At 37.5% G+C, this 22,659-nt stretch overlaps 1 protein-coding gene across 4 annotated transcripts in view; it reads left to right on the forward strand.

Moving 5' to 3' along the window:
* Positions 1 to 22,659, forward strand: part of gng12b (guanine nucleotide binding protein (G protein), gamma 12b) — a 53,754-nt gene that overhangs the window by 21,935 nt on the left and 9,160 nt on the right. The window contains exon 1 of one of the 4 annotated variants that reach the window (XM_083570175.1): positions 9,673 to 9,696. The exons of the other annotated variants lie outside the window; for them this stretch is intronic. The gene's annotated coding sequence lies outside the window, so the exon portion shown is untranslated. Of the gene's footprint in view, positions 1 to 9,672; positions 9,697 to 22,659 lie in introns of those variants that run through there. 4 annotated transcript variants of the gene reach the window in all.

Consider the following 22,659-nt stretch of genomic DNA (forward strand, 5'->3'; position numbering starts at 1 on the left):
TCCTGATATAAAAAAAACAGTTTGGATTACATTGATTGAAATGCACAAATTTGAATTTCTACTGTACGGCAGATAAGAATTTCAGCAGCACAAATGTGTTTATTTTTGCATATTTGATTTAAAATGATTGCAAGAGACAGGACAGGATTCACACTTTTACTGTACTGCATAAGTGTTTGTTCATTTATTGGTTGCTCATCCATTTTCAGAAATTGTAATGCTCTGTTTCCCTCTGTTGCCAGTTGAAGGTTCACGAGATTCACCTTTGACCTATTTCAGAGAACTAGTCGATCATTGGTTGTTCTGATGCTTTACACTTACCATCATTACAGTTTTTCTCTTTTCTCTTTGCTTTGGAGCATTTCTCAAATCATCCTTACTATTTGCAAACCAGGAAGTGCATTTCTCAAAACAATTTGCACAAACAGCACAACACATTGGATTTCTTACAAAAGCCTGTACTTTTCTCTAAACCCTTAGGTAATCTCTCAAAAGTAAGTATTTGTGTAAATGAACATCTCATAGCATCAGAATGAAAAGTCCCTTTGTCATTGTTCACAAACAAAATAGTCAAAATATTTTGTTATGTTGTCAGTATGATGGTGCACAGTTTCAGTATTTCTTGATATAAACTACAGTTTGGATTACAGTGATTGAAATTGCACAAGGCTGAATTTCTTCTGTATGCCCATCTATACATTTTATATTTATATTTTATATTAAATGTTTTATATTTTATTTATATTGATTGCAAGAGACAAGACAGGATTCACACTTTTACTGTACTATACAAGTGTTTGTTGTTCTTTTGCTCTGTCTTTATACACTCAAAATTGAAGGTTTACAAGATAGTTTAACCATTTTGCATTCAGTGACTTATACAATGAACTGATGCTGAGATGTTTTGGAGGTTAATCTATTTAGTTGCAACCAGTATAATATATTTTGATCAACATGACATAAACAACTGATAATGTAGGAAACAGCAGACACTTGTACACAATTTATTTAATGAATGTACCCAAGGATTCGCAATTTGATCAAAAGCAACAAGAAATGTTCTTATGATGCGCACAAATGACTAAATGACATGGAGGTTGAACAAGTAGTTTTGAGAATTTCATTTCTGATCTGAGAAACGCTCCAAAGCAACTGAGAAAAACTGTAAGCTGTAAAAAAACCTGTAAGTCCCCTGCACATGTCAGGAGAAATGAGAGTTTGAAGATATACAGACCATGCTGACAGTGTGGATGGAGGGGTGGATAGATGGATGGATGGATGGATGGATGGATGGATGGATGGATGGATGGATGGATGGATGGATGGATGGATAGATAGATAGATAGATAGATAGATAGATAGATAGATAGATAGATAGATAGATAGATAGATAGATAGATAGATAGAATTATTGTTTATGCATCATTCAGTTATATTGTTAAACATCTGTGAGGCATAAAGTGCAGAAACTACAATATTTACAAAAAGTATCAACAATATTTCATTTCTATATTTTATATTTTGAAATACAAATAGAAATAATTACAAAAAAAGTTATTTTGATTATTTAGGCCAAAGTAATAAAATATGATGAACTGTCCACATCCCTTTTAGGCCACTCACATTTAAATAATTTTGGACATTATGAACATTATCCACCAGAGTGCGCAATTGATCTTGGTTTCGTTTTGTACAAAAACGAGCCTTTAAGATAACCAGCTTTGAGATCAGCTAGATTTTCCAAAATTGTGTGTGTGTGTGTGTGTGTGTGTGTGTGTGTGTGTGTGTGTTGTTTCATTCTCTACAGGTTGCATAAAAAAGTTTTTATGGTCAAATATGTGGTGTGTGTGTAGCATTAAAATAAACTCATACAAATAAAGTAAACTTCATAGTACTTCATAGTGAAAATTTTAAGATATTAAAACGTGAGTTAAAGTTAAAAGTTTGTTTTAAGCTTCTCTCAATATAAGTAAAGATCACTTGCATTTTTTTCAACTGCATCATCATTTATATCATACTTCATCTGTGCAAGGTGCCCTTATGTGTAAATGAGTGTAATTTTCTCTGCATGAGAAAAGTAAGTAATATTTAGTTCCTGATATAATGTGAAAGTTTAGGTGTTGTGTCTATGTAGTAGACCGTCTCTTTGCTTTGTCTTTTTTTTCTTCGGAGGCCTCTGCCTTTGAAGGAATGCTGTTCTTAGAGAGACGAGCTCAGTGTGAGGTCTTTCCCTTGCAGGAGGTTAAAAGCATGACACATGATGCGATATGTTACAAGGTGCAGAGCAGGAGATCTCTTGACTGAGAGGTGTTTCTTCAGCAGAGGAGAAAAAAATTCATTATTTGTTTGCAAAAAGAAAACAGCAGTAGTTTCGGTGTAGCCATTGCGTAACACGGGTAGGTATATCGGATTTAAACATCCGTCATAGGCAAAGCCTCTTATCGGGGATGTATGAAAACTGAACAAACCTGAGTGTCCTGCATTTTACCTTGTGTATGCATGTACATGTGTGTGCCTGCATTTTTCTGTTTCGTCATGTGCAGCATGTTCCTGTGCAGGCGTCTGAGTGACAGATATGAGATATAAGGCCAAAATTATCTGGCTCCTGTGTTCCTGCTATTGCCCAACCCTTACGTAGGCTTTTCTGCTCTTCCTGTCTTAATTATCTCATGACCATATTTGGAATTTTTCCTTGGATAGTATGACTTACATCTGACCTACTTCCTTCCCGCACCCACTCTCAAACATCCTCTTTTCTCTGTCTCTTACTAACACACGCATAGAAGCCAGACAGGCGTGCCCTGTCAGGATGTGAGGTCACATCGCTTTGTTATATTTCTCTTTTTGATCCTGTCTGATCTCAAATACCAATTCCGCTGGCCTGTAGGGCAAAAAAGGAAGTGCTTTTTTTGGGGTTGTTATTCTGTTTCTCTTTCTATGCCTTGTTTTTGTTAAACAGTCTTGCCCTGCTACCCATCATTAGGTCCTTCCTCATTCCTCATTGAATCTAATATACAAGTGTTATTTACATATGCTCTTCTTGAGCTGCAGGAAAGTAACAGAATATTAGCAATTCTCATCATCATCATCACTACTACCAAGAAATCATTTCTATTCTGATTGGAATGGAATTTTCCATGATGATTCCATCCAAAACAGAGGGCACGAAAGTCACTTTATTTAGCATAAAAATCATGTAAATACACTATATCTCGACTCCCGTGTTTGACAGTTATGGGAGATTTTAAAGCGCCTTTGTAGACAGCCATTTTATCATAATCAAAACAGTAAATAAGAGATTATTTTCCTTTCTATAAAGATCATTTATATAAAGAGATTTGTATTATTTATGCAAAGGTGCATTGAAGCGTTTTTGGCTGCCATTGTTGGTAAAACAGCTTGTGTTGGGGTTTCTTCGAATTTGACCACATTATAACACACTGTTACACGAACAGGTCAGAAAGCACCATAAACCATTATACCTCTTGTGGTAATTGCCTATTCATTTAGTAAGATTTCAGGAAAAATGACCTCAGGATCTCTGACTCCCACGCACACTCCTTTTAAACAGTTCCTCTAGGTATCAAAGTGACAAAAGCCGGCATCTTATCAGTCATGAGTATTAGCAGACACAGAAAGCTCAGAGTTTCTCATTGTCTTGTATTATCAGGCTTTTCTATTTTGCCATTGTGCTTGTGGCACAAAACAAAAATGCACAAGTATGTTTGTCTTTTGTCCGTGGCATTTATTTGAACTTTGCCGATTTGGGATGACATTTCGATGAAATAAAATCCTCTGGTGAAGATCTCAGTAGTTTAGTCTTTTTGTGCTCTGTACATCTGCATGACTAATTTGAGTGATGAATTATTTATTAGACTACAGCAGTACAATAATAAATGTCTTTGGGTAAAGACATCAAGTCCAGTAATCAGGGCTGATTCAACTTTTACAGTTAGCTCTGAGCAAGACCTTAAGGGGAAATGTAGATTGTGTGGACTTATGTTTTTTATTTTGCATTACACGTGAGCATTAAAAGGAACACTGCAGCTCTGCCTGTTTGTCTGTAACATATGTTTCATGAACACACTTAGCTTGACCTATTATGCCTTTTACCAAATGTAGGTCAGCAGGTCTTTTCTATTCATGCAGTAAGACTGTATGTCAGGTACAACATAGTTTAAACTCAAAAGAGCTTTGCATTGCAGCTGCATTCTAGGTTTCCTTTTGTTCGACAGTATATGTGTGGGTGGGTGTATGTATGTAGGTGTGTGTAGGTGTGTATACTACTGGAATTCTTAGGAATTCAGTGGGTTTAAGAGCCACTTATCCATTTACATAATATAATAATGGTTTAAAGAAAATAAAACGCTAACACATGATTCTCCTAAATATTTTTATTCTTTGATAGGATACCCTATGCAATTTTTTTACAATACACAACACAGAAGCACAATATAGACACGGATGATTTGTTTGGAGTACAAAACAGCTCCACATAAGGACATGCTCACATTCAGTTTGTTACTCAGACAACTGATTCATTTTTGCACTATTAATTTTGACCTTTTTTAAATTATTGAATAATCATTTTCAAACTGAGCAGCATGTTCAGCAGGGTACTTCGTCGCTTCATAGCTCCAGGGCATCCAGTTTGATCCTGAGCTCAGGTTACAGTCTGTGTGCAGTTTGAAAAACCTATTACAGACCTTTTGGGCTAGGTGTGCATCTGTACATGCGTGCATAAAGTGTGTTGGCACCTGTATGTTCATGAAAGCATGCAGAGCTGTGTTTGTGTGTTTCTGTTTGTGGGAATGCATGTCTGTATATGCGTGTGTAGGGTTAGTGTTTTTATCGGCAAGTATTTTAAATTCACCCAAGATGAATGCATTGTGTTTATGTCTTGTGAGGTCTACACCCATATGTAAGAGTAAGGGAAGTTTCAAAGAAGACTCCTTTCCTAGAAGGCTTGTATGTGTGCATAGGAATGTGGCACACCTTATGCAGAACCCAGAGCTTTAAGTAGGCCATTCTGGCTGCACCGTCGCTGTTGCAGAGGGATGTGGCTTCACTGGAAAAATATTTCTCCTCCTTTTCCATGACATGCCTGACATTCCTCTTGTTGGTGCAGCCCATGGCTATGTGTTTGAAGTGTGTGTACCCCACAGCAAATGAAAGTAAAGGAAATATTTGCCAGACCCAAAATAAGTGAGTGTTAATTGCAAAGCAGTGCCATTTTGACCTATAAGAAGTAGTATTCCCAATCGATCAGAATATACCTTGGACTGTTACACAGTGAAAAATCCCTTACATAAAATCCTCATACAGAGTCAAGTCAAGTCAAGTCGAGAAGCTTTTATTGTCATTTCAACCATATATAGCTGATGCAGTACAGAGTGAAATGAAACAATGTTCCTCCAGAACCCTGGTGCTACATAAAACAACATAAAACAACAGTCACAGAAACAGAAAAACACAGGGCCAAGAACTAGTAGAAAAATCCTTGCCACATAAAGTGGATGTGTGCAACCTGGTGCAAACAGTGCAAAACACAACACAAGACAGGGCAAGACCACACAGGACAGTGCAAGACAATACACAATACACAAAACACTAAATAGCTCCGCCAGTAAGCCTGTCGTAACAAAATAAGTTGAACAATTGCAGAAAAATGTAAACAGAGTATTGTGCAAATAAACAAATAGCAGCAATCAAGATAAAGTGAACAGTGGCAAAAAAAGGAGAGGAAAAAAGAGGAGCTCTTCTAAAGTCTGGGTGCTCTGAGGAGTGCGATGTGGTTGAGTGCATTTGTCCTGCATAGAGAAATTGGATATACTGTAACCTGTACCTGTACTGGTCTTCCTGTGCTTTTAACACTTGCACCAACCATACTAATCCTGCTGAAACAAATGACCCCGACTGAGCACTGCCAGGTACACAGCCAGGTACATAGTGCCAGGGCATGGAGCAGAGATTGGTCGTTGATGAATCAGGAAAAGCTGGTTGTTGATTCAAATACCAATTTTACAATTGTCAAATTTGTGGCCAGCTAAATGAAATATCATGCTTTTACTGATATACATTTCACACACAGATATATGTAGACATATACATTTATGAACATCTGAATAAAAATGTCCTGAAGTATAAAATTATATTTTGTAACATCATTATTATATCTCTGTTATGATTACATTTGTTGCAGTATCTGGGTTCAGTGACTTGGTGAGCTAAGCTTTTCCGCTAAAACAAACCACAGCTGATTTTTGCGTCAGTCCTTAGTATCAGTTCCACTGGAGGGCGCTAGGTCAAAATGACCTTTGTGTGGCTTCGGCCAGTGTGCCTTTTGGCAGGGCACTGAAACCCAAATGCTCTTTTCAACACAACTTCTCAGGTAAAAAGCTAAATGTGCTTACTGACTTGCTGTTGACAAGGAAAGGGGCCAAATGATTCATACAATGCGCAGGGTTATATCCTTTTATACTAGGTCTTCAAACCCTTTCCACAAATCACCTACGGTTCAAATAAATGTTAACGTTTCTTAGTTGTTAGGCACAACTGAGTAAACAGCAAATATCTATTTATTATGTGCAGGATGGCTAGTATAATATTCAGCCTAAAGTATGTGGACACCTGACCAACAGACCAATATGTTGTCACAAAGTTTGAAACTGAATGCAGTTGTTGTCTCTTTCCACAAACAGCTCGTTTTCTGTTATATAACCCATGAACAGTCCTTAATAATTTTCCCTTTCTGTCATCAAGAAAAACATTTAAGATATATGCACAACAAGCCCTCTCCGTCTTAAGCCAAAGGAATGCGGTCTTAAATGTTTTGTTTGTCGTCGTTTGCCAAAGCGCATTATTAGTGTGTGAGCTAAAATGACTAAAAATATATGCTTCAAAAACATTTCATTCCCTGTAGCCATGACGTCATGTAACACATTATCTACGCATGTGCTATGTTTACCTGCAAAGTTAGTGTGAGCCACCCAAACCCCAATAACTACAACAAGTGTGAATGTGTCTGTGAGAAACAGCAGTGTTTTGTGCAATATTCTAGAAGTTTCTCAGACTGGAATGAACAACTGCATATTTATGTTGGTTAAACATGCATAGAGATTTATGTGTGCATGGCATTGTATATGAGCAGTCTTTTAAATATGGCATCTCTCAGACACATTCTGTCTGCCATTTACACACATACTATTGTTCTCGAACGCACATCAAACCTTGAATCACACACAGTATTAAACCCAAGTAGCATTATGATGGATCCATAGTTAGGTGTTATAATGTATAAGAAAAAAAACATTTCTAAGTATGGTATGTGTAAAAGACTTGATGATGTGTGTAGGAGGTTTAATAAACTTTAGGAGGTTTAATGTGTGTGCACTTGAGAATTTGAGCTTGCCTGTGTGCTTGCTTGTGTTTGTGTGCATGAGAAATTTTAATTGTGGGCCTCGCGGACTACATACCACATACAATACTACATACATTTAAACATACGCATGACTTTTTTTTTCCAAAGAAGCTCTCGTTTTAATTTTATATTTGTTCTTACATTGGCTTGTCCATGATTATATTATCAGATACTGTTGGCTAATGTGGCATCTGTACTTTATCTTTTACATGTGCATTTTTCCACACAGTGTGCATTGTGCTGTGCTGTGCTGTGTCTTATAATGACTGATCATAGAATATATCAGTATATCAGCCTTCTCTTTTTATGGTGTGTGCCTGCAGGCTGCGTGATCACCGCAGCTATTACCCAAGAGCTCGTGACACTGAACATAAAATCTGTCCATGAGAGTGATAGCCCAATATTCAGTGCATGTGTGTGTGTTTATCGGTTTGCTTTCCCCACACCCTGAACTAGCGCTCATGCTGATTGATCAGGGGCTTGGAAACCATCAGTGCAGAGAAAACAACAGGAAATGTTTATCCTTTCCTTAGGCTTCCTTTGTGACCTTAATACTGAGAGGAGGGATCGTCCTACGCCTGCTCCATCTCTCTGCTGTCTGACTGAAGGCTTTATCAGTGCAAGGCAATGGCCCGTTCAGAGTCGCTAACTCTCACAGCCCCCATAAGTGCCCCCCTACAGAGGCTGCCTACTCTGTGCATTCCAGAAACAGGTCAAGCACACGGCCTCCACATGGCAGCACAGCACTGCCACACAGCACACACAACTACAATACACTTTATTTAGGCAAATCTTTTCACACGTTTGACGCACATAGTGATCCTTGACCTTCTGCTTGCATCACATGCATGCCAAAACGTACTTAATCATGCCACTCAGCCATTTCATTAATCATCAGCTGTGTTCCAGGGAAAACAGAAAGTTAAAAAAGCAGAAGTGTACACAGTTTGTGATATGTACTAATGGCATGTGTTTTTATTTTGTTTGACATTTTTGAAGAATTTTTTGGCCAAAGAAAAATTTTTTTCATCTTCAGGTTGCTATTATAACAGTGTTAGTAAGAACGTGTGGGAACAACCTACACTCGTATTTATTTCCCTTTTAAAGAAAAGCGATCTGTGCAATGCCCCTTATGTTTCCTGGGTTTGTTGTAGCCAGATTTTGTCCTGTCACACACCAGCTGCCCCCTGGCTGGCCTCTATTTTTCAAGGCTATGACTGCAGGTTCCCTGGGCCCCACCTGTTCAGGGAAGCATTTCATTTTCAGTTAGCGTGAAACTCTGAGCTGCCACTTCCAAGAAACGCAGGAGGAACTGAACAAGCCTGACACTCAGCTCTAGCTTCCCATTACCCATTAAAGATTAACTGTTAGCTGCCCCACAGCTACATATCGCGTGCTCTCTCTCTGTCTCCTTCCGTCCCTCCCTTTTACTGTGTCTTGTTCTCTTTTTTTTTCTTGCATGCCCTTAGTTATATCTCATGTTTAAATTTTTTCTTGAGACTCTTTATCTACCGTGTCTCTGGCTTATGCACTCTCACAATTGCACACTGTCTCTTTCTTGTGCACATTGTGTCTCCCTCTTTGACAGTCACTCTGTTGTCTTTTTATCATGCACACTCACCCTGTCTCTTGCACACTTTCTTTTGCACTCTCTGTTTTGTGCACTCTTTCTCTTTCAGTCTCTATTTCACAAGCACACCCTTTGTATTTTTTTCTCATGCACGCACCCTTTCTTTATCTTTCAGCCATTCAATGATTTTCAGCAGGAACATAAAAGGTTCTTGTAACTGTGGCTAAAATTATCCCTAGTTCCTGTAGTGGACACACACCTAACATTCCCCAATTCTTGCACAGAATTGTTTCTAGGTTTCTTTTTGCAGTGGAAATTCACTAATAACGGAGAAATTGAATGCACTGCATAATGTTAACTTTTTGATTAACTGAATGTCTTGTTTGTGAGAGTGAATAAGCACCAAAGCATGTGCAAGGCTCAGGTGGCTTCTGAAGATTTCAGAGAATCCAGATCTACTTCCTCTTAACATACCACCACTACCTCTCCCTTTCTACAGAGGTCAGCTTAGCCACACACACACACACACACACACACACACACACACACACACACACACACACACACACACACACACACACACACACACACACACACTCTCTCACTCACTCAATTGCTCTTCTGCATTATCCTGTTCTGCTGTTTTTTTGTCATTGCTCTGCAGGAATCTTGCCAACATGGGCAGAGTTCAGTCATTCATGCAATGGTACTCATCTTTGTTTTACCATAGATACCCACTGTCTGTGTTTTTTTTTTACACACACACACACACACACACACACACACACACACACACACACACACACACACACACACACACAATAGAGTGGTACAGCATGCCTTTTATGGAAAGCTTCGGGAGCTGCGGTGATTTCGCCCACCCCCTTTCCCCCGCCCTCTCTTCTGGAGTGACCAGAATGCTCCTGATGATGGCATGATTAGATCACTCTCATTCCTGATCTTACTCTCCCTCTCTCTGTTTTAATACAATAGCTCCCATTTTTACCTGCATTTGGGACTTTCAGTTGCGTGACTCATCTCGTGCACTTTATTCACACAAGCTGTTATTGTGCCTCTTATCTGTGTTGTGTAAAGCTGTGTTTTAAATGTCTCTGTTTTGTCAGTTCATCCTTTCCCTTTAAAATACCCCAGTGGAGTTTGTGTGACTAGGTGCTGTATTGATTTAGTCACAGATCTTTTTTGTAAATGCATGACCTTTTCTGGATGCATATGTCTCTTTCTGCAAAATGTAGGCCACATGACACATGCATGATTCATGGTCAAGGATCCATGGGCTGTCAGTGCATTTTTTTTTCCAGCCTGAATTTCTAGTACAAATATTGCTTTGACATGTAGCAATAGACATAGATCCATTTTTTTGGGTGAAAGGGGACTGTGTTACAAATACAAGCAGGGCATTTCTCACTAGAGATGCATTAACATCTAAATTTGGCAAGAGCTTTTATCTAATGTGACTTTTCTAGTAAGGCAAAATCCAACTCAAGCACAGAGCACAAAGAAGCCAACAGTTTACACAATCTTCTCCTCACCCCAAATGTAGCTGGTCAGCCAAGAAGTTTGTCATGTGATACTTGCCTCTGTAGTGTTTCACTGTAGCCACAAGTCTGTAACAAGGTAAAATCTTTCCTGGAAGTACCAGCCTCAAAAGGCTTTGAGGTCTTCAGTAAAGATGCATAGACTTGCCCGTGTGATTTAATATAACAACCAATCTTTAGCTGGATGCTGTAATCCAGCTAATCTGCAGCCTAAATCACTTAGTTAATGAATGTATTAATTTGCTTTACAGTGACATAAATATTATTGTATACTATACCATAGACATAATGCACATAGGGCTTCTGTCTGTAGCTAATTGACAGCCCATTTATATGTATTCAGCTTTAATTACAGGAAGGAGTCATCTATAAAGCATCATAGGCACTACATATGTGTCCTGTATAACGTTATGACGTATTTGTCTAACATTTTCTAACCCAGACCATAATATATAGAAAAGGCGCAGTATAACAATGCCAATCTATATTATCTTTACATGAATGTATGGTCTTATACATTATTAAAAGCAATTTTTATTATATATATATTTTTTTACAGTTTTCTTATATTTATTATATTTACAGCAAAACCTTTTTATTTAATTGTTTAAATGTCTCAACCTTTTCTGTCATATGACTATGAAGCCTTTGTTTTACTTTTCCACACCGAAAACAATATAGCCTTGAAACATTTTTATTTCTTAAAGTCTCAAAGAGTAGTCTCAATGCCAGTTGTGGTGTCTATGCTGGCTGTATCTTCCGGGACATCCTTCAGATGAAGCTCATTTCCTCACTTCGGAGAAAAGTATGATATTAGGCATAGTGCAGAGAGAGCGCCGTTCACTCTCATATCATAGTGACCTGGATAAAGCGTAGGTTGTGATGAGGAGCCCAGTTAGAGGCTTTGATTAGCCAGCAAAGTAAAAAAGGTATTACATGTGTATATTCTGAATTATCAGCAGTTTAGCAGTGCAGGCTGGGAAGAGAGGAGAGCAGTGAGGTGCACGATATGGGCAGAATATCTTGAACAATATATTTGATTTTATAAAGAAGGGCCGCATTATTTTCAACAAAATTACTGATGGTTCTTTATTCATGTGAATGCCATAAGTCATTTAAACATCGGCTGACACCATATGATTTGTTAGAAAGTTTATTTGCATATCACAAGGACATGAATTCTATGAAAATAGGGCAAAGGCCAATGTTAAGGGTGATAAGGATAATTTCCCTAATCAAAAGTCTTGTTTTTTTTTACTGAGCAAAATAGATTTTAATTGGACAGAGTATTTTGTCTTTCGAGCAGAAATTCCCCATGAGCCAAAGAAATTGTGCTTGCACTGTCCCTGTCTGATTAGCATGGCCAGTTTATCTGGGAATATACTTCTTCTAGCACCGAATTGCTAACAAGATTTTAATGGCTAACTACCATAAGTGTTAAAGAATTAAAATGCTCTACTCACACCTAATGTAGCTAGTTACAGCTACTGGATTTGGAGTATTCAAATTCTGATGAGATACACTGCATAAAACCAGTCAGATTGGAATGAGTTTAACTAATCTTTTAAGTAAAATGTTTGGATCAGGCAAATCAAGAATTGTTTAATTTTACCAATCAAATTTCCAAAATAATCAGGTAAAGAAATGCGGTTAGTTAACACATTATCTCTTTAAAGTTTGCTTCGCTGATTAATCTGAACGAAATAACCGAAACACACATCATCAGATATTCCACATACATGCATCAGTTCTTTTATATACTTTGGATACTTAGAATTTTTATCTTGCTCATAAAATACGCTTGCATTTGGGCTATTCCCAAATCTTATTAGAATTTCATCTAAGGTTATTTAATGAGGACAAGCATGACACAATTAAAAAAGCATCAGCCCAAAGCATGAATGGTGAGGCTGGATCAAACACTTTTGTACCACGCTCATGCCTGGGCGATGTGTCATTACTTTCATCCTGCATGTTTGTAACTGTGCATCATCAACTATTTTTGATTTCTCCATTCTGTCTTCTTCATTTCTGGATTCTTGTGAGTATAGAGGTGCTTTATATGGTGGAAGGACCCCCCCCCCTTTTCTGAACGCCTCTTATCATTATGCTCATTTGCAAGTCAAATGCTTCTTAGTCTTAATTCAAAGTGTGTGTGTTTGTGACTGTCACAAGCAGTCTGCTTCATTTGTGTGTCTGCATTTAAGAAATACTGAGTTAGAAATGTTTATTTGCTGAAATATGCATTTTCCTTGTGCCAGCTACCAAGCTGTTTTCATCTATTTTACCACTTGTACTTGATCAGCTCAAACGAACCACAAGAATGCTGAGATTTTAAATATTACGCAGATGCACTGCATTTGTTGACAAGCTGTTTTCCAGTTTCCTGAACTGGTTCATATAAAGCGATTAAAGGAACTTGTAGCAGGACAGCTGGTAAGCATGTTGTACAAGCCTTATCTAACTAATTACTGACAAGATTCTTAGAAGCCTGCCTCCTCCAGTGTCAGGCAGCTGAACAGGGTGCTAATTGTGCTTAACTTTCGACCACTGCAAGAGCATCTCTGCATTAGTCAAGTTTTATTTAACATGTGCTGTGATTTTGTTAGGAGTGTTATTAAAAGGTTATTTTAAGTTAATTCAAAGAAAAGAAAGTTTGTAAATGAAACATGTCAGCCCTGCGTTTTATTTAGCTCTAAATTCACAAATTTCAGGCTGCTATTTTATTATAGTCATTGATTGAATGCACATTACTGTCTGCAAAGGTGAGAAGAAAACTACACACGGCAGCATGTGAACGTTATGCCTTCATATAGTGGCGTAATGCAGAACACGTTCATGCGGACTGCATTTTGCAAAACTCTGGCGTGTGCATGTGTATGTATTGAGTCCATCTCTGTATAGATGTTTGATGGTTGGCTGGTGCTTGTACTGATCCATTTTGTTGTGCATGCTTTGTCCTTCTAAAATGTAAAGAAATGCAAACATTTTAACAACGAACAGAGCCATGAAAAATCCCAGCGCTCAGCAGCGTTATGTTCCTCTGCCTAGTTTATCTGTAGTGGCCTTGTATTGAATGGGCACTTGTGGATTTTGTAGACTGTGTAGAGAGGAATGCTGAATGAGGATTAGAGGAAAGGTGACTGCTTCACTCCCACCTCCTTGCAAGTGCTTGCGTTGTGCTTTTTCTCAGTGCACACCCAGAGGCTGATTACGCACTATCTCTGCCACGCTGCAATGCCAACGTACTTGTGGTTACGTTGCATTTCATGCATGCATACGCACACTGTCCCTAATGGAAAAATCCTACATTTACTCTTCCATTGCAAGTGTTTGCAGAGAGATTTACCATTTGCAAAGAGATACTAAACACACAAAAGGTTTCTATGCTAAGGTGGGTGTTATTTTCTTATATTTATATTTGGTCACCTTAAAAACTTTTATTTAAAGTTGAATAGACAGAGAGGGTTTTCAAGGAAAAAACTAAAGAAAAAATACATAATCTCAGAAATAAGTGGTACATTTGAGTTTCGGCTGGAGGGTGTGGGGAGAAAAGCACGGTCTAGCGCTACAGTGGGTCTGCCAGATTCCTCTGAAATGAGCTCAGTCTAGCCCGCTTGTCTAGACGTGGACACAGTGGCACGACCTAAGCGCATTCATTCATGCAGTAATAAGAAAATCCCAGCCCAGAAATCAGGAAGTGTGTGAGTTGGGGAAAGGTTTGGAGAAAGACTCTTTCTCTTCTTTTTTTCTTCTATATTTTTTTTCTGGGGTCAAAGCTGAGTTGCACATGCTTCAGGTTTCTCACACAGGCACACTGACCTCTCCTGCCTTTATATTTAGAAGTGGGAAAGCCTCCTAATAATAAACGTTTGTGTGCGTGTTGGTGCATGCACGCTTTCTTGTAAGAGTAACATTAGAAAAGTTCATTAGAAAAGTGCAGTTGGAAAAGCATATTTGTCAAATGATATTTGGCAAGTCAGGATACACAGTTCCTGTTCAGCCCTTCCCCTCTGCTACTTTGCAACTTTACTGTAAGATGTTACTCTCAGCTGAAATTATTTATTTTCTTGGGGGTGAGGGGAAAGCAGTCACACAACCTTAAAACTTTTAATAATTGAATATACTACTTTCTTTCATATAAAGTACATTGGTAAACATATTTTTAAGTAATAGAACTAGGGTTTCAGTCCTAAATGTACTGTAGGTGGAAAATAATGACTCAGTGGTTAAGACAAGGGTTGGGCCCTTGAAAATAAGTATTTAGCCGTATCTTCTCTTAATTCTAGGTAACTTTTACCAAAAATAATGGAAATGTAATAAATTACTTTAATAAGTAATACAAATAATAAGCACATTGTCAGACAGTTTATTTGTTACGATTGAAAATTTAACAGAATAAGGAAATTAAAATAATTAAACTTAGGCACAATAATTTATATAATTAAAAAAAATATTATACACCTATCAGCATTTTTCAAGTGTCTTGCCTAGCGGTTTTTCACCCATGCAGTTGTAGTCATAAGGAATTTATCCATATGTTTCACAAATTTTGAGTTATTGTCCCAATTAAACATTACTTATTTGAAGCAGCTTAACCAGAAAACATTAATGACCACTGAAAGAGAGAAAGGCTTTCTAAAAACTTAAAAATGTTTCAGGAAGTTCTGTGCAAATGTCTTATATTGTGAACAGAACAGAATCCTTGGTAAGGATAAATGACAAGATATGCATACTTTTTCACTGACGCAGCATTTGTTGTGCAGTGTAAATAAGTCACTATGAGTGTTACATCTGTAAGATGGTAGTAAACCGGACTAAGTGGAGATGGACTAAGATGTCTGGAGACATGATAAAAATAGATTAATTTGTTTTACAGCTGAAGAAACGGTTTGGCAACATGTGATATTAAGATGTGTTTTGAAACAGGACTCCACTTTGTGCTAGTAGTTGTGTGTGTCAGTAACTGGGAGGAATTCATTTATGTAAGATCCAGAACACACCTTCCTAATTGTAACACGCATTCTCATTTTTATATTTATGTTTACGCTATTTAGCGCTTAGAGCTTGGAAGAATTATTCATGTCTGCAGCTGACCTATAGCTATAATTAATACCATATTCATGATGGATTGTTTAAATCAAATGGGAAACATTTGTATAATTACGAGCACGGCTGTCACAAATTACTATTTGGGCAGGGCCAAAGTAGAATTGAAAATCATCACAGGAATTTGTATTAAAGTGGCCTTTTACATATTTTACAATCTTTTACATTTACATTGTCCTTACTAACATAATGCATATTAATTTGTATACAACAAAGGGTAACATTGGAATTAATTCATAATTAATGAAAGAAAGATAGTTGTTTCTTTGGTGGACACTGTTGGTTCTTCCTCTGTGATTCTCAAGCAGGCTCATCCTAAACATTAATAAAAAAATATAATATTCTAAAAGTGATATAAATCTATTTTGCTCAATTGTGTATATATACCTATATTTTCTCTTTGGAAAGCAGTGCAAAATTAGACTTTGGCAGGTAGCACTAATATGCAGTTGTTGTCTGCAGTACATGTGACAGAGTGAAAGGAATGAGGTGAAGTATAGCCTGGCTAGCTAATAATTCTCTTGGTTTTCAACTCTAGTATCAAAAGTCCTTCACAGTAGAGACCGATTTTTCTAGCTAGTCATCGCCGTCAATTTCTTGGCAGCAACTTAGTAAATGTTCTGAGAGACGACACAATCTGTGGGATTATTGTACAACAAACCAAATCTAAAAGGATATATAAAGAATGCTTAGCATTTTAGCCTTATTTAGCTAGGTCATTGCGTAGCCAACTTTTTCTGTGCTACTTACTACATCATTACAAACATGAACAGCAGATTTGAGATGGAAACTTTTTGAGCACTTTGCTTATCTGTCATTTTTTCCTAGTGCTTAGTCTTATTGTCCACACATGTCCACAAACATGAACCTGGTAATCAAAACTAGATGAGCTGAACTAAGCTGTGCTAAACTGTGCGAATGTGTGTGTGCTATTTGTTAGGGCACATGTGAGAGAAAAGGGAATAAAAATCAAACACCAGCTAACACAGGAAAAATGAGTGGCCCACCTGGAAAATTCTCAAACTTCCTGATTGCCTGTTTTATTTTGGTGACAGTCATCTAGAGAGGAAAAAAGCATTATCCATACCAGATGCTCTAACAAATTAAGTAGCATGTAATTTTTAGCTATTAAGCTGAAATATTAAGGAAAGACAAATAGAAAAACTGAAAAAAACTAAACAAATTGAATATAAACAAGAAAAAAATTATCTTAGGTTTTCAGCCTCCTGTGAATAAGTTTCAGCAAGTCAGCTGGAAGTTATTATCCTATACAGTTCAGATAAAACAAGCTATTCTACAATCTATTCCTATATCTATATTACAGTTTCAAGAGTTAAACTTAGTGAGTTGCAGTAAGAGATGGAAATCGTGATGATCTTTTCCTAAAGCTGACAGAAGCACTGAATCATTTCTGTTCACCTCACACAGTGCTGAAAATGCAAAAAAATCCGTCCAGTTTTCTGTTTTATCTCAGGCAAGTTTCATAGAAACCTAGTAACCTTGAGTTTTTTTTATACATATAAACACTGTCTGGAAATACCGGTAAACACTGGTTTAAATGCCAGCACTGTCAGCATGATCTGTCAATTCTTCAGCTTCTTCACTGAAATTCATTATGCTAACATGGTTCTTCATCTTTTTTTTAATGACTGTAAAGATTTCATTTCATTTTGTTGAAAATATTAAATAAATAGTAGCCCAATGCATAATAATAATAATAATAATGATAATAATGTCACTTGAGTGCTAAAATGAAGATACCACCTTAAATATTTGGGCAAAAAAGGTAATTAATTCCCCAATACACCCAGGCAAAAAAAAGAGTCAGGCACTAATGTAAAGTCTGCTTTTGGCCAATTCACTCTGGTGGTGAGAACATTTATGTCTGTGTTTATCAGCTACCCAGTACAGTGTGACACTACTGTTGTCGTTATTGAATGATTGTGCCAAATAGTACTAAAAGTACAGATGGCACCTGCAGAAAAGACCAAAAGTGTCACATCTAAAAGATATTAACATACTGTATATCCTGGCTAGCTAACTCATATCACAGCATGTCTAATGTTGCAGAACCAGCTGAGGAATGAAGTAGCCAGGTTTTTAGTGGGAGTACATACGTTCCATTTTGATGTCAGTTAAATTCTTTTTTCACAGTCACTGAGAACACCGTGTTGGGATAAAGGAGCAGGACAAACCAGCTGTAGGAATTCCTCTGTGTACAGATACTTTTCAGTGCCAGTACTGTAGGTCATGTGGTTTATCAGAAGAACCATGCACATACAAGCAGGTATTTAGGTACAGATTTGTAATGCACCTAACTAAAGAATTCATGAAGTGAATCCCGAATGCTAGCATTTAAATTAGGGCTGTTGCTATCTATTATTTCAGTAATCGTGTATTCTAACGATTATTCCAACGATTAATCGGATAAGGAGTAGTTTTTCTTTATTAAAGAGCGATACTAAATATGCAAGAGAAATTAAGACCCTTTTCTTAAAATGAACAAGTAATTTGTTTACTTTATAGAAAGATTTACATTTTATTGCTGAAATTTCATACAAAAATTTTATGCATTTAGTTGCCATATTACAAAATGCAAATACAAATATATAAATAAAAAATTGTAATAAAAAATATAAACATTTCAGATTACTCTAAAAAAAGAAAAAAAGGAAACGCACTGTAGAGTGTTTTCTTTATGTTTTAGTTTGAAATGATCGCAAACTTTGGAAACTTTATGTTGTTTTCTTTGGCTTGAATCCTATGGAAGAGAGTCTTTTCTCACAATTCCGAGTTTATTTCTCTTTAGGGATCAAAGGTTTAGTTTAATAACCTGAGATTTTATTGATTGTTGTCTATTTAATTTTTTTATGTTTAAAGCTCTCTGGCACTACTGCATCGAGGAAAATAATTTGCTTTGATTTTTTGTATTCTAATTACTTAAGTTACTCGAGGAATCGTTTCATCCCGAATTTAAATTCCCACAATTCTATTATCATATAGTTTTACATCCAAGTTCCGTTTTTGTACCACCGCAGAGTAGCAATTTTGCTTTAAAAAATATTATTTTGCAATGTAAAATTAAATTGTTTGTCCATCAAGATATAAAAACGTGATTAAACATTTGTCAATTGCCATCCATTAGCTAGCGCTTCTCTATAACAAAACTGCCAACAACCGTCAAGCATTTTTATTGAAAAACTCTTTGTTATACCCCACTTGTTTTTCTGCTGTTTTGCATGATTTGGTTATGGCATAGCTATTATCTCCAAGTCATAAAGATTACCACAGTGATAATGTGTAGGTATGGTATTTGTATAGATATAGAGGCACAATGCATTTGGCATGTGTGGCTGCACTCTTAATTACTGGTGTTAGCATCATTAATGCTTAATTTGGTTTTACAGGGAAAAGAACAACATTGCAGCCAACAAATACAACTCAAATTATGAACTATGACAAATCTGGTTGTGCAAATGTGGGCTATATTTCAATAAATTCCAAGATTCCAGGAGTACAGGAATAGTTCAAAGGTTTTTAATATGAAAACTGAAAGGCACTTTTAATATTGACTGAATGTCGACTTGTGCGCTGGGAAACACTGAGATCTTGTTCTCCACCTGGTTAAAGTATGCGTCTCAGCATGCAACTAGTCGGGAGCCTCATCAACCCCTCGGCACATACAGAGCCCCTATCTGCCTTCGTGTTACAATAAAGCACCTCGAAAACAGCTGAACAAAGACTACCTTTGTGCACACTTTGTCCCATACCTGCTCAGCACAAAGGCTTTCTAGCCGTGTGTTCACAATGAAGACACACGGTTCTTAACCGCCGCCGTGTGACTCAGTGCTTTCATCTTTTTCATCTTTACAAAGACGCAGCTACAACTAACAAGACAGGAAAGTGAACAAAGACTTGGCGGCCCTTGGGAAGAGGGTTGATTTAAGAACGGCTCTCTTTGGTCTGTCAGCAGAGGGGATGTCAGACTGGATTAAAGAGAGCAGTGTTTTTTTTTCTTCTTCTGTTTTAAACACTGCCTTTAGAGGTGATATTGTGTGGAGCGAATGCTCTGTGCCCTTTGTAGAAATCAGAGTGAATAAAAGAAATCATTAAAATTGTTATTTAACCTTTTTATTAGGGATGAGCAAAAGGGCAACATCATGTTGCTTTTTTAACTTTACACTATATGTCAAATAATGCAAATTGTAATGTTATTGACTGTCAAGCCCTACCTGTTATACCTGCAGGTAGGTTTCCTTATCAAATATATTTGATTTCACCATAAAACAAGCAGTGCCTGTGAGACTATTGTCTTTGTGCACTACTTAGTCCCAACTTGTTGCAGCAAGTAATGACCAACACATAATGACCATCAGCAGCTTTGCATGCAAGATTTATAATTTTTTTATCACCCACCAGCTTCAAAGCAAATAGACTTTGTGCAACAGGTTTGCATGCCTGCCTCTGCCTCTCTCTCTTTTTGCTTCTCTCCCTCCTTTTCTCTTTGTATGTGGTAGACAGAAGGTATTAATAGAAACAGATGGCGTGTTGTCTCATTGATGTCTCATCTGGCCGTTTCTTAACATGCCACAGACAGCCTCTCTCATGTTGGTTCGGCTTCCTGTCCTTCCATGTTTTTTTTTCCCTAAGAGCAACCCCCCCCGCATACAAGTGCCCTCCAATCATTTGCTACCAATGCACTGCCCTCTCTATTCTTGGACTCCTCTGCTGCTGTGCAGATGTGCTGGGGCAGCAGGAAAAGCAAGTGCACTTCAAACGTAACTTAAACTCTCTGATCTCAGTCACCTGGCTAAGGGGGGTGGGCGGCGATCAGATTATATACGGGCCACTTGCAGGAATGTGCAGATGGAGAAAGTGTCTAGTTTTATACACTGGTGAAGCTCCACATATCAGCTGTTGTCTACATAAAACCCACACCTTCAAAAAAGCTGCACGACAAGACTTTTCTAGACATGTTCAGAGTTGATGTCTGGTTTTTTAACTCTGACCCTGAGAAGTTCAAACAGACTCAGTTGACATTATATCGCTTACTCGTGCCTTGCCCCACACTAACCAGTGTCACAATCAGACTGTGACTCAGTGAATAAAGCAGGCTGATGCACCTGATCTGCCCTTTTCTTTTCATCATTATCTTAAATGATTATCTAACCAGTTCAAGATGTGCTCATACCGTACGAATTAAGATGGCTAATGTAGATGGCATTTGGCAGTTTACGATTTGTTTCAGAATAATAGTGCTTTTTTTTCTTTGTCTAAATGTTCAGTTGAGGGTGCTGTTAGAAACTATTTTTAGTGCATAATTGACAAAGCATTCAATTGTGGCAGGAATAAAAAAAAATATGTGACATGCTAGAATGTGTCCTGAGATATTAAATGTGTCAATATGAAACATTTGTCCTCGATAAGAAAGAAAGGCACTCATAAACTTTATTACAGGAGAACAGTCTCTGCCCACAAAAGTCTACCTAAATAGGCAGCCTCTTTCTGAATGGCAAGCAGTGGAGTTACAGCACTTTAAAGTTTTCACAATAGCAATATTGTGTGTTTGAATATATTGTATAAGCAAAGCTTTTATAGTACAGCACTTTAACTAGGGCAGGAGTTCTCAATGCCAACTCTGGGAACCCACTGCCTTTTGAGTTTGAAGTTTTCCAGGCTTCCATTCACCTACTTCAACTCACAGTGGCCTCGATAATCAGTTGGTTCAGGCTCCTAGAAGTAGTCTACACAATGGATATGCAAAATATATAGTAAAATAATCAGCAGCAGCTCAGTACTTGTTAAATACTAAGGGGGTGAAAAAGTGGAGTACTATCCTGCAGAAACTACATGTAACTTTGAATTGTTAAAACATCAAATCATTTCAGAACTTTTTCTCACAGTTTATGATATTATCCCATAATTAGAGAGGTTTCTTTAAAATAAAATAAATCTATATGATTTAGCTGGAGTGATAATTCTGTTGCCATTGTTTGCTTCAGGTGGATTTTTTCCCCAAATGGAAACAGAAAATCTCTGATAACAGTATCTTGGGTGGTGAATATCTCAGTTTGTTGTGTAGTAATTATCACCATATGCTTATTGAATTAAACAGATTGCAATTCCAAAAAAATGCAGTGATTGTCACCTTGAGTGTACCAGCAAAACAATAGTGACAATAACAGTGTTTTATGCTTTTTTTCCCCTGTTTTTTACTTTCCCCCTGTCCCTGTTTTCCCCTGTTTGTGGGTGATAGAGGCCATCTTGTCTGCTTCCTCTCACCTCCTTGTCCTCAGCTCTGTACACTCTGTCTGTCTGATAAGATCAGGCTGTGTGTGATTAACACTCATAGGGGTGCACTTAGCTCACTCCGTTCTTGTCTGTCACTGGTTCTGCTGTGTCGTGCATTCTATCTCTTGCTTAACATGCTGCAGTGTGTCACCGTGCTGATAGCACAGTTCCCATTGTCCACCCTGTGCACCGCGCATGCTGAACAATGCTATTGAGTATTCATAGCACAACGTGCAGTTTCAGGACTCGGCCTGTAGCTCTTGTCAGACAGCTGCTGAGCAATTTGCTGGGGTGAATCAGAGATACATTGGTTCTGAGAAGCCAAAGGATTAGTGCATCCAGGCAAATATATCAATTAACAAAGAAGTTAGTTGAGAGTATCAGTTTTCCACATTGTTGAATGGTGAAGATGAGTGAATTTTTTTTTATTTAAATTTTTTTATAAAATGCACAAAGAAAGTTTACAGACATGAGGTTGGGACATACTGCAGATAAAGTCATAAATTTTACTTCCAGTTATGCATTCACAGCTGCAGTTAGAATCATCATCAAACATGAAAAAGGCTTAGATATAAGGATATAAGGAGGATTCATCTTGGATGGTGTGCCAGTCTATAGCAGGACACCATGCACACACATTCACACATTCATTTACACCTAGAGACCTTCCACCTACTTAATTTTTAGTGGGAGGGAGAACAGGTAAAACAGAT

This window comes from Silurus aristotelis, assembly GCF_946808225.1.
Source record: "Silurus aristotelis genome assembly, chromosome: 2".
In the NCBI taxonomy this organism is placed as follows: Eukaryota; Metazoa; Chordata; class Actinopteri; order Siluriformes; family Siluridae; genus Silurus; species Silurus aristotelis.